The 10,261-nt window shown below is 38.0% G+C and overlaps 1 protein-coding gene and 1 long non-coding RNA gene across 5 annotated transcripts in view; both read left to right on the forward strand.

Annotated features, from left to right (window-relative positions):
• LOC124947958 (protein slit) overlaps positions 1-10,261 on the forward strand; it is a 309,824-nt gene that overhangs the window by 151,672 nt on the left and 147,891 nt on the right. The window lies entirely within an intron of this gene.
• The window catches only part of LOC124947959, an 8,573-nt gene continuing 5,645 nt past the window's right edge, over positions 7,334-10,261 (forward strand). Inside the window, exons 1-2 of the long non-coding RNA XR_007100556.1 lie at positions 7,334-7,570; positions 10,183-10,259. This is a non-coding gene — a long non-coding RNA (uncharacterized LOC124947959). The remainder of the gene's footprint in view (positions 7,571-10,182; positions 10,260-10,261) is intronic.

Here is a 10,261-nt window from a genome sequence, read left to right on the forward strand (position 1 = left end):
CCTCGAAATTCCACTGGTGGAATTCCTAACAAATTTTTTTTCTTTTTTTCTTTCTTCTCCCCTTTCTCCCTAGTCGTTGTCCTTTTCTTTCTCTTTCTATCCCCTCTTCTTCTCTTCTTCTTCTTCTTCTTCTTCTTCTTCTTCTTCTTCTTCTTCTTCTTCCTCTTATTCCATCTCAACATCCTATTGGACCACTCGTGAAACTCAAGCGATGAACGCCTTCGGCCAAATCGGAAGCAGTTCCTGTTTCTTGGACTTAAAGAAAGACTGTAGGGGAAGTTTTGTATAGTTTTTGATTCTTCCTCTTTTCTTTACTTATTCCATTTCTTTTTCTCCGTTCATATTCCTTCGTGTTTCTTATATATTTATATATATATATATATATATATATATATATATATATTTATTTTGAACATGCAAATCTCATATAACTTCGCATCTGTACATATAGGTATACGTAAATTTGAATTTAAAATAGAACAGCAAATAGAACGATCGATATAACCATTTCTCGTTGGAGAAAAAGGATAGACTAATAATTTGTATGTTACTTAAATCACAATATTTACCATAGTATGTTATTCGAGGGTTGTACAATGGCCTATCGTGTTGAGATATCGAAAGGAATTTCCAATAAGGGCTCTCGATTTCCTCGCACGATATGTAACCATCAAGGTTGTACGTAAATTCGAAGCATTGATCGTCGTTCCATTTGTCAGTCAAGGAGCGTCGATCGGAAAAAGGTAAAGCACTTTTCTTTCGAATTTAGTCTCCCAAGGGTGGAGGATAAAACGGAGGAAGTTGATATCGGTTAATACCATAGAATCCGTTCCAACTCGTTTCCTTACTCTCGCTTACGAAACGAAAGTCCGGCATACGATACTATACTTGTATTATGTATATATCTGATATTATGTGGAGAGGGAATAAGAGAAAGACGGACATAACCCTCGAACGTTTTCTACGTTTCTTTCCGGTCGAGAGTTCACGACGATTCCCCGAGCGAAGCTTTAGGAAATTTTCCAACGTCTTTCTAGTGGTTAGTGGCAGGAAGGCAGCTTCTATATAATGGGATAGAAGACGACCACATTGGCTTCTTCTCGAGAAAATATTCGATATATTTGTAGAAACATTTGAATTGTACTGTAATTTTTTATACCGTAGCTGCTTAAATGTAAAATGAAATAGAGAACGTTCAATGTATCGTTTCGTTCACTCTATATAAGGGATACACGTAAAAATTCTCGAAGTAACGATGATCGAATAATTTTACGACGTAATAACTTTCTAATCGTTTCTCGTCATTACTCGAGATAGTATTTAATGAACTTTCTCAAAGAGTTTGATAGACGAGCTGGGAGACCTATTGTATCGAATACATATATATATATATATAATGAACATATAATGAACTAACTTAATAATATATTCTCTTGTTGATAAGCGAATAATGCTTAGAAAGTGTTCGAATATCGTGTCTTACCGATCCCACTATCGTTTCTATTTATTTACATATGATTATTTCGGTATCGTTTGTAAGCAACGAGATCATCGTTAAAGAAGTTAGTTAATATTCATAGGAATTCATGCGGAGATCTCCCCTTGAACTCGACCATAACCACGAAATATCAAAGACACCCTGAAAACGAAATTTCCTTTCCTCAAAGGAAGTTCGAACGAAATATGTATGAACGAGTGAAAAAATAATTTTCTTTTTTTTCTCAACGATTATGAAGCAACGAACATGTGCATGAATTAGATTTTTTGAACGCTCAAAATGATTCGGTACTTCCCGGGAGACAATCTCGAGAACGTTACCAGGTACAAAATTATTGTAGGACAGACAAAGGATAACGCGGGGTCGATGATAGATCCTCCCTCCGTCGAAAGGGTTAGCGGAGCATACTGAAGTGGTTTCCCATTGGTCCAGGGGAACACGGTTGCAGCGTGTTTGCAGTGTTCAGAATGGACGAGGGAGTCCATTGTCCTGGCGAGCTTGTTTCTATGCAGATGAGATATACGCACACGCGGACCGATCGACCGACCACTGGATCAACTGACGAACCGAGTCTCTCTCTCTTTCTCTTTATATGCACACACACACACACACACACACAGATGTTATATATATATATATATATATATATATATATATATATATCAATCCATTTATCTATTCATTTTTCTTCATTTTTCATTAATATGCATTTTCTATAAATTTTAATAAAATAAAAGATATCTCGTATAAGACCCCACCGTGATATAACATTTGACTATTATTTTCATTAACAAGATTTTCTTCTGTTCGGTTTTATATCTTTATCTGTTCTCTTTTTATTTTTCCTTTTTCAATTGTTATCTCGCGCGATATATGTATATATTTCTTTTCCTTTTTCAACTTAATCCATTTTCTTTCTAGGGTCGTCCTTTTCGTTCGTTGTTCCAGAACGATGCCCTCTCACACGCCGCCGTTCGGTTTTTCCTCCTGATGTAGAGTAGAGAAGGATAGATAGAAAATTTGAGAGGGTACAACATAGTAGGGATTTAGTCGTGCGATTTTCTCTCTTTCCTCTCCGTTGGCTGGAAAGAAAGAGCGAAAAACGCGAGGAAGCGTGACTGTCGTTTCGCGACATTTCGCTAATAAGAAGACGGAGACGAGGATAGGGACTAGCAACAACGTTCCACCCGATTTCCGACGGGATCTCGCGCGAGTTTTTTTCGCGCGAACAAACGAGAAAAAAAAGTGAAAGAGAACGAGAAAGAGAAAGAGAGAGAGAGAGAGAGAGAGAGAGAGAGAGAGAGAGAGAGAGAGAGAGAGAGAGAGAGAGAGAGAGAGAGAGAGAGATAGAAAAAATAGCAGTCCTCGAGTTCGCGACATAGAATCATCCTGGCAGTAGTTGAAAATCATTATTTCTTTGTTCTCGATACGGCACGAGCTTTCATGGCTCCCGTTTCCGTTTTATGTCGTTGTCTGCTTGCTTTTCTACCTCGCGGCTCTCTCGTAAAAATATCTACACCGGTGTAACACCGTGCGTATCGTTTTTTTTTTTTTTTTTTTTTTTTTTTTTTTTTTTTTTTTACGAAAAGTATACTTCGTTTTTCTTTTTTATCAAGTTATACATCTCGATAAAAAAAGTGAATGAAAGAAAGTGAACGAGAATGATTCCAGAAAATTTCTTTTTCTTTCCTTTATTTATTTATTTTTTTTTTTTTTTTTCTTTTTTTATTTTTATTTCTTTCTTTCATTTTATAATACATATTATGTAATCTACAGAATCTCTCGAGAATTTTTTCGTTCTGATGAGGTTCTTTACGTAACATCAAAGAATCGATCGATTCACGTAGGACGATCTCGTCTTTCTCGATAGAAAAGACGTATACGTGGGCGTCGAATGCGCGTTCGCGTTTCACTTAAATTATATTTCATGTCTACGTGCTTCCTTTCTCTCTCTCTCTCTCTCTCTCTCTTTCTCTCTCTCTTCATATGTACATATCCAATATATCCAATAAATACATACTTATATATATACATAAATATATATATATATATATGTGTGTGAGTGTGTGCGTTTATATATATATTGTACACATGTACGTCTATATAAAAGACAAGCGTTATACATGTGTGCGTTCGGAACGATGACAAGGATGACAATGGTGACATAAAACGAGGATGCCAGTTGAGTATGACGAGCAGGAGAGAGCGAGAGTCACACAATGGCTCATCGGAAACCTCGTCGAGACAACGACCACGACGACGACGACCACGACGACGACGACCACGACGACGATGACAACGATGCCGACGACGACAACGACGACGTCGTCGATGTCAACGACGCAATTTTCAGATCGAACATTTTTCGTCATCCTTTACGTCGTCGATCGTCAAGGTCGTTTTATTATCAATGCTTTCGTTAAATTCGTACGCTCGAAAACACATTTTTTTAATCATCGAGTTAGCATGTGTTCGTTCGTGACCTTTTTTTCGTCAGGACGTTAAAAAATTATCTTCACGTGTTCTCGTCGTTGTCGTCGTCGTCGTCGTCGACGTCATCGTCGTCGTCGTCATCATCAACGTCATATTGACATTGGAATTTTTCTATCCCAATATCTATATTCCCATTTCGCTCGTTTCGTATCTATCACTCTGTTTGATCGGCGCTCTTTATTATTCGTATAAATCGATAAACCCTTGTTTGTTTGTACGTTTGTTCGATTCATGCGGATTTTATGCGCTCTCGCTCGATCGGTTGCGTCTGATAAGTCCTTCCGTTCACTTCTCCTCTTCTACCTCATCCTCTTCCTCCTCCTCTTCCTTCTCATTCTCCACCTCTTCCTCTTCATCCTACTCATATGTTCTAGTCTACCGAAAGGACAATAATCCGGTGTTTTTTTTATTAACCTGCACATGATTGATGGGGATGGATTATATTTGTATGGTGTGGCTCGTGAGAGATCTCACAAAGAGTTGAGTGTAATCGTGTTCTCACTTTATTCTATCTTTCTCTCTATAAATACATATATATATATATATATATATATATATATATATATATATATATAAAGAGAGAGAGAGAGAGAGAGAGTTACGAATGCGAATATATATATATATATATATATATATATATATATATATATTCGCATTCGTAAACTCTCATTTACGTGCATTTTCCATGAGAATGTAGATACCCGCATACTTAATTACATACATAGGTCGTTCCTTCGAATTTCAACTTAATTCCAATTTTCGACGAAAATTCAGTATAACGCGGATGTGTACGTTACTCTGTTCGAAGACAAATTTAATGAGCTCTCTTGGAACATCATCATACACGTCGAAACTTGTGGAAATTCTTGTCGGAAGTAATTTGAGTCACGATCAAAATTTTCTTATGATACTTAAAAGAGAAAGATAGTTAGAGAGAGAGAGAGAGAGAGAGAGAGAGAGTGAAAAAGAGAGAGAGAGAGAAAGAGAGAAAGATAGAAACGATGAGAGTAACTGAAACGAAACGAAACGAAACATCGCGTATTACGTGAACCACCACGATAAAATTCTATCTCGTTTGCCAGCTCGAGGCCGAGCCATCAAGCGCGATGTTAACGCACGCGAGTTTTAACCGAGTAAACAGAGAGAGCAACGTCGCCGGTTTAAACGTAACGAGCGACCGTACGCGGTGCGGAAAATTTTCGCGAACTGCAAATTATGCACTACCATAACGCCGTAACGAAAACGCGTTTTCTTCTCTCTCTCTCTCTCTCTCTCTGTCTCTTTCTCTCTCTCCCTATCTATCTCACTCTCTCTTCTCTCTCTTTCTTTCTCTCTTCCCCTCTCTCTCTCTTCTCTCTCCCCCCCCCCCCCTCTCTCTCTCTCTTTCTCTCCCTCTCTCTCTCTCTCTCTGTTCATTCGTTGCTTTTCCCGACACGCAATTCTCATACACGCGCGTGAGTAGATACACACGTTCGTTCGTACTAGGATGGACATTTGCCAAATGAACGCATCGCCGCGCCGCGTGGCCCGTACGTTTAATTCGATATTAAATTCCTTCGGTCAAATATTATCGGAACGCAAAACCGCGTAGGTACTCCCTTTGACAAATATTCGTTACATTTACAAATATTGAGAGATATCATTGCTAACAGCTTTTATTCGCGCGTGAATTTATCCGCTTTTCAACGGAGCACGAATAATCACGTGTTCGAATGCGTTATGAAAAAATTAGGATTCTTTTAAAAATAATATTTAATCTTAAATCGTTCTCTCTTCGATATAATAATAATAATAATAAAAAAAAAAAAAAAAAAAAAGAAACAAACATACAAAAAAGAAAGATGGTTTAACACTTCTACACTTCGTCCATTAAATTTATCAAAATACTTTTTTGGTTAATTATTCATTCATAAAATTGGCTTTGCACAAATCTTAAATAAGTTAATACTTATAACAAATGTTTCTTTATCTTCAATATTTTTCTTTTTAATATTTTTTCTTATTTTGCTTATTAACGAGAGCCAAAAACGAAAAGAAAATGTGTACGTAAATACATATATTATTTTCGAAGAAGGTTTGGTGCTCTCGCGATAAACCACCTCGAGAAACAACGTTCGATAGCATTGTCGGTTTCTCTCTTGGACAAGAGAAGAGGGTAGGCCTAGGCCTTGGAGGGCGAAAAGGGGAGGCTTCGAATGCAAACTAAGCTTTTCGCCGCGGGTCTAATAAATGTAAACCACCGTCCCATTGTGATGAAGGTCCATTGAAAAGTTTCGTACGGACCATACAGCCCACCCCCGCTTCATCTCTCTCCCCCTATTTTCCCCCTTCTCTCCTTCTCAAGCGTCCACTCCCTTGAAAAGCCCTGAGGGAACTGACCAGAAACCCCCTGCCTCGCAATCTCGTTCTCGTGTCCAGTCTCGGCCCTGGACGACGAATGTATCTCGTGTGTACACATTGAGGTACCCCGCGAACTTTGCAATTTTCTCGCTCGCTTTCGTCGTTGGTCGTTTCGAAAAGCGCGGCGTGTCGCTCCCGCGTAATGTGCCTAATGGCCTCAACAAGAGAGGGAGAGAGAAGGAAGGAGAAATGAACAAAAGAGAGAAACATATGCACGTTTTACGGGTAGGGCTATACGTATCTCGTTACACAACATAACTATGTATATGTGTACAATATATATATGTATGTATACATATATATATATATGTATATATATATATATACATTTATATATGTACACACATACGTATATACGTAATTTAGGTCGCAAACAATACAATTACATATACCCGTGACATGATTTAAATCATCATTATTTATGAATGAGAGGGATAAAGCATTATGTGTACATACTCACGAGCTGCTGCGTGGCAAACGATAAGGGTTAAAGAAGGGCCGGAGAAAGAGAGATAATTCACGATAAGTTCCGTGAGAGTTTGTAAACAAATCCATGTTTATTATAGCTTTTGTGTACGGTCTTGGTGTATTTGAAACCTCTTACAAGGGCACTCGTCGTCGTTCTATTCCTCGTCGTCGTCGTCGTCGTCATTTAGAAGTAGCAAAATAGCTTGGTTACACGTTGGCGAATAGCGGTGCACGTCTCTCGTGGGTCAAGTGCGAGAGAGCGTGCACGATCGTACGTGCGCATTAAGTTTCCACCTGCATCGTTTCCGTCTATAACGGGTGAGGTAAAGAGAAAGCAATGCGAAGAAGAGGATAGAACGAACGAACGAACGAACGAACAAACGAACGAACGAACAAACGTATGAACTAACATACGTACGTATTAGAGAGAGAAAGAGAGAGAGAGAGAGAGAGAGAGAGAGAGAGAGAGAGAGAGAGAGAGAGCGAGTTACAACGCATAGGTTGTTCTAGTTAGCGTTTAATCTAATTAGTCGAGGGCTCGCGCTCATTGGAGGATCCGTACTTTCGGTATTGTTATGGTCTCTCTCTTGTAGAATGGAACACCTGCGGTCCGTTCTAGCCGTCCCGATTCTAATTCAGACTCAAGTTCGGTTTGCATTCTACACCGAGTGGCTCTAACTTCGATTCGAGTCTCTACGTGGAATAATTCGAGTAATTGATTTCTCTATCGACAACCGAACGGCGGCCCGGCTTGTCCGTGCATTCGCATTAAAAGAAGGAGAATCTTCGTTTCTTCTCGCTACCACCAACGGAGAAATTGCATTATTGATTTCTACGTTTCGAACGTTTCTCTACTCTAAAGATATTTTAAACGTAGTCGAGACGTGCTTCTTTTTTTTTTTTTTTTCTTTTTTTCTTTTCTCTTTTTTCTTTGTCCCTTTCTCTTTCTTTCAAGAAACATTCACGATGTTTCTAAGTGGTCTTAATTTACCATAGTATCTATCTTGCTCTTAGCATAATCGGCCAATTAATCTGTTTCTTTTTTATTGTTTTCAATGTGAATCGTCAAAAGGGAAAAAGTTTCAAGGATAATCTACAAAAAGTTTCCGACTATTATCGCTCTGTTCTATCTACGAATCGTCGGAGATTACTCGGTAGTGCCCTGAGGCGAAAAAGAAAAATGAAAATGTGAAAGGAAGAGAGAGAGAGAAATGGAGAGACAGAAAGAGAGAGAGAGAGAGAGAATAAGAAAGAGGAGAAAATTGTATTGGCCAACGAGTATAACGAACGAGATTAAAGGAGTAAGGGTGTAAGATTTTTTATGACGGTGGATGTTGCTTGTACCTCGCTCGTAAAATTTTGACAAAGGATTAGGATGCTGTTTAGGATAATAGACTATTATCTTCCTAAACGGATGTAGATGATTTAAATTAGCTACAAGTAATTTTCTTTATTTTAATTTCATTATCGATAACGACTGAATGAAAACAATTTCAATAAGTTGAAATATTTGAACGCAATGTTTTTCTTTTTTTCCTTTTATATTTTTCATCACATATTTATCGAGGCAAATAAAATGATAATTGAATTATTTTCAATCGGTTCGACAAAATCGATTTTTGTCCATGTTTCATTTCTAATATCCCTTTCTCCTATGAACGAATAAAGACTAAAACATATCGTATAGGCGCGTGCGCTCACGCACTCGCTGGATTTGCTTTACGAGCGGATGTCAAAGACGCAAAGATAAAACGATCGTAAATACAATTAGTGTCTTGTAAAGGAACCGGCGCGAGAGACCGAGCAGGCCGACGTTTCCTTTCGTATTTACAGAAATTTAAGGCCCATAACTACGGGCTTAATTCCCTTTAATTAAAATTCTGTATGGCAGTCGACAGCGTCGCGACATTTCGAGAGGACATTTTTTTCCCCCGTTTTATTTTTTTGTTAAAAAAAAAAAAAAAAAAAAAAAAAAAAAGAAAAAAAAGAAAGAAAGAAAAAGAAGAAAAAAAAAGGACAAAATGATACGAGACTCGTGGGCCACCACGAAGTTTAAGAGGAAGAGAAAGAAAAAAATGTATATAAAAAGAAACGGTAGTCGAATTTTTCTCGTTTTTTTTTTTTCTTTTTTTTTTTTTTTTAAATACATACATGCTTAAATATTATATGTAGATAGGAGAAAGATCGAAAGAGAAAGAGTAACAATTTTTGTGAATCCTTATAAGACACTTATCGGATAAAAATATATTCTCTATGTGTTTCACGGATTCACCGTTACAGGTTATCTCTTTTCCGCGCCCGATAAACACGAATGTCTACTTGTACATATATATATATATATATATATATATATATATATATATATATATATATATACATATATACACATATATAATATATATATATTCTTTATGTATTTCCACAAATTATTTGTGAATTTTTGAAAGTCAAGATGTCGCGAGGAAGGTATCGAGATCGAATCGTAGAAACGACTCGTGGCGGTCCGAGAAGAATCCACCAAAGAGATAAGTTATCTCTTAAGAGCTAGTGGTCGGACGAGTTTTAATCGAGTTAGATTAACGTCTCCATAGAATTTGTTACAAGGAACCGAGAGAAAGAGAGAGAGAGAGAGAGAGAGAGAGAGAGAGCATTGCTGAAAGCATAAGGTTGGAAATCTTACTACAGAGATTAAAAGATACGTAGAAATGTTCGTCTAATTAAACGACTATCGTTCTGCTCGAAAATCAAACAGTCTAACGGATCGTATCACTTCGTCTCAGGATGCGTAATAGACTTTAAAAGACACGCTCCAAACGGCATCTCCTTGAAGCATCTCGAGCGTTTCAGGATCGCGGAACTTGACATTTTTCACATGCCTGATCGATCATTCTTCGAATATTTCTCGTTTAACCGCAGCATACCCAATTTACCCGTACAGGTAGTAAACGGGATGTGTGTCCCAGTTGCCGAACTTCTTTTCTCCATTTTTTTCTTTCTATCTTTATCACGCGATTATTTTTCTTCTTTCTTTCTTGAAAAAATAAAGATTATTTTTATCTTCTCCAAGCGATGTTAGGTAGGTAGGTAGGTAGGAAGATAGGTAAAGGTAAAGGTACGTTCGAAACACGCATTATTTCCCTCCCATTTTCTCTCTCTCTCTCTCTCTCTCTCTCTCTCTCTCTCTTAGTTCAGAGCGATATCGTCTGTAAAACGGTGCGCTGTTCCGCTTCTTGAAACACGTAGTTTATTCTGAAACATTGTAGCCGTGATATGTTCTTACGGGGTTACATTCCGCGATAAGAATTTACCGGCGGTCGTTTCAGGTATGCCGAAACGAGGGGTGCCACCCGGTAACGGCGTATTCATCGTCCGTGGTTCGGGACAAATTGTTTCTCCGGAGGT

The sequence above is a fragment of the Vespa velutina genome, chromosome 3 (genome assembly GCF_912470025.1).
Source record: "Vespa velutina chromosome 3, iVesVel2.1, whole genome shotgun sequence".
Lineage (NCBI taxonomy): Eukaryota > Metazoa > Arthropoda > Insecta > Hymenoptera > Vespidae > Vespa > Vespa velutina.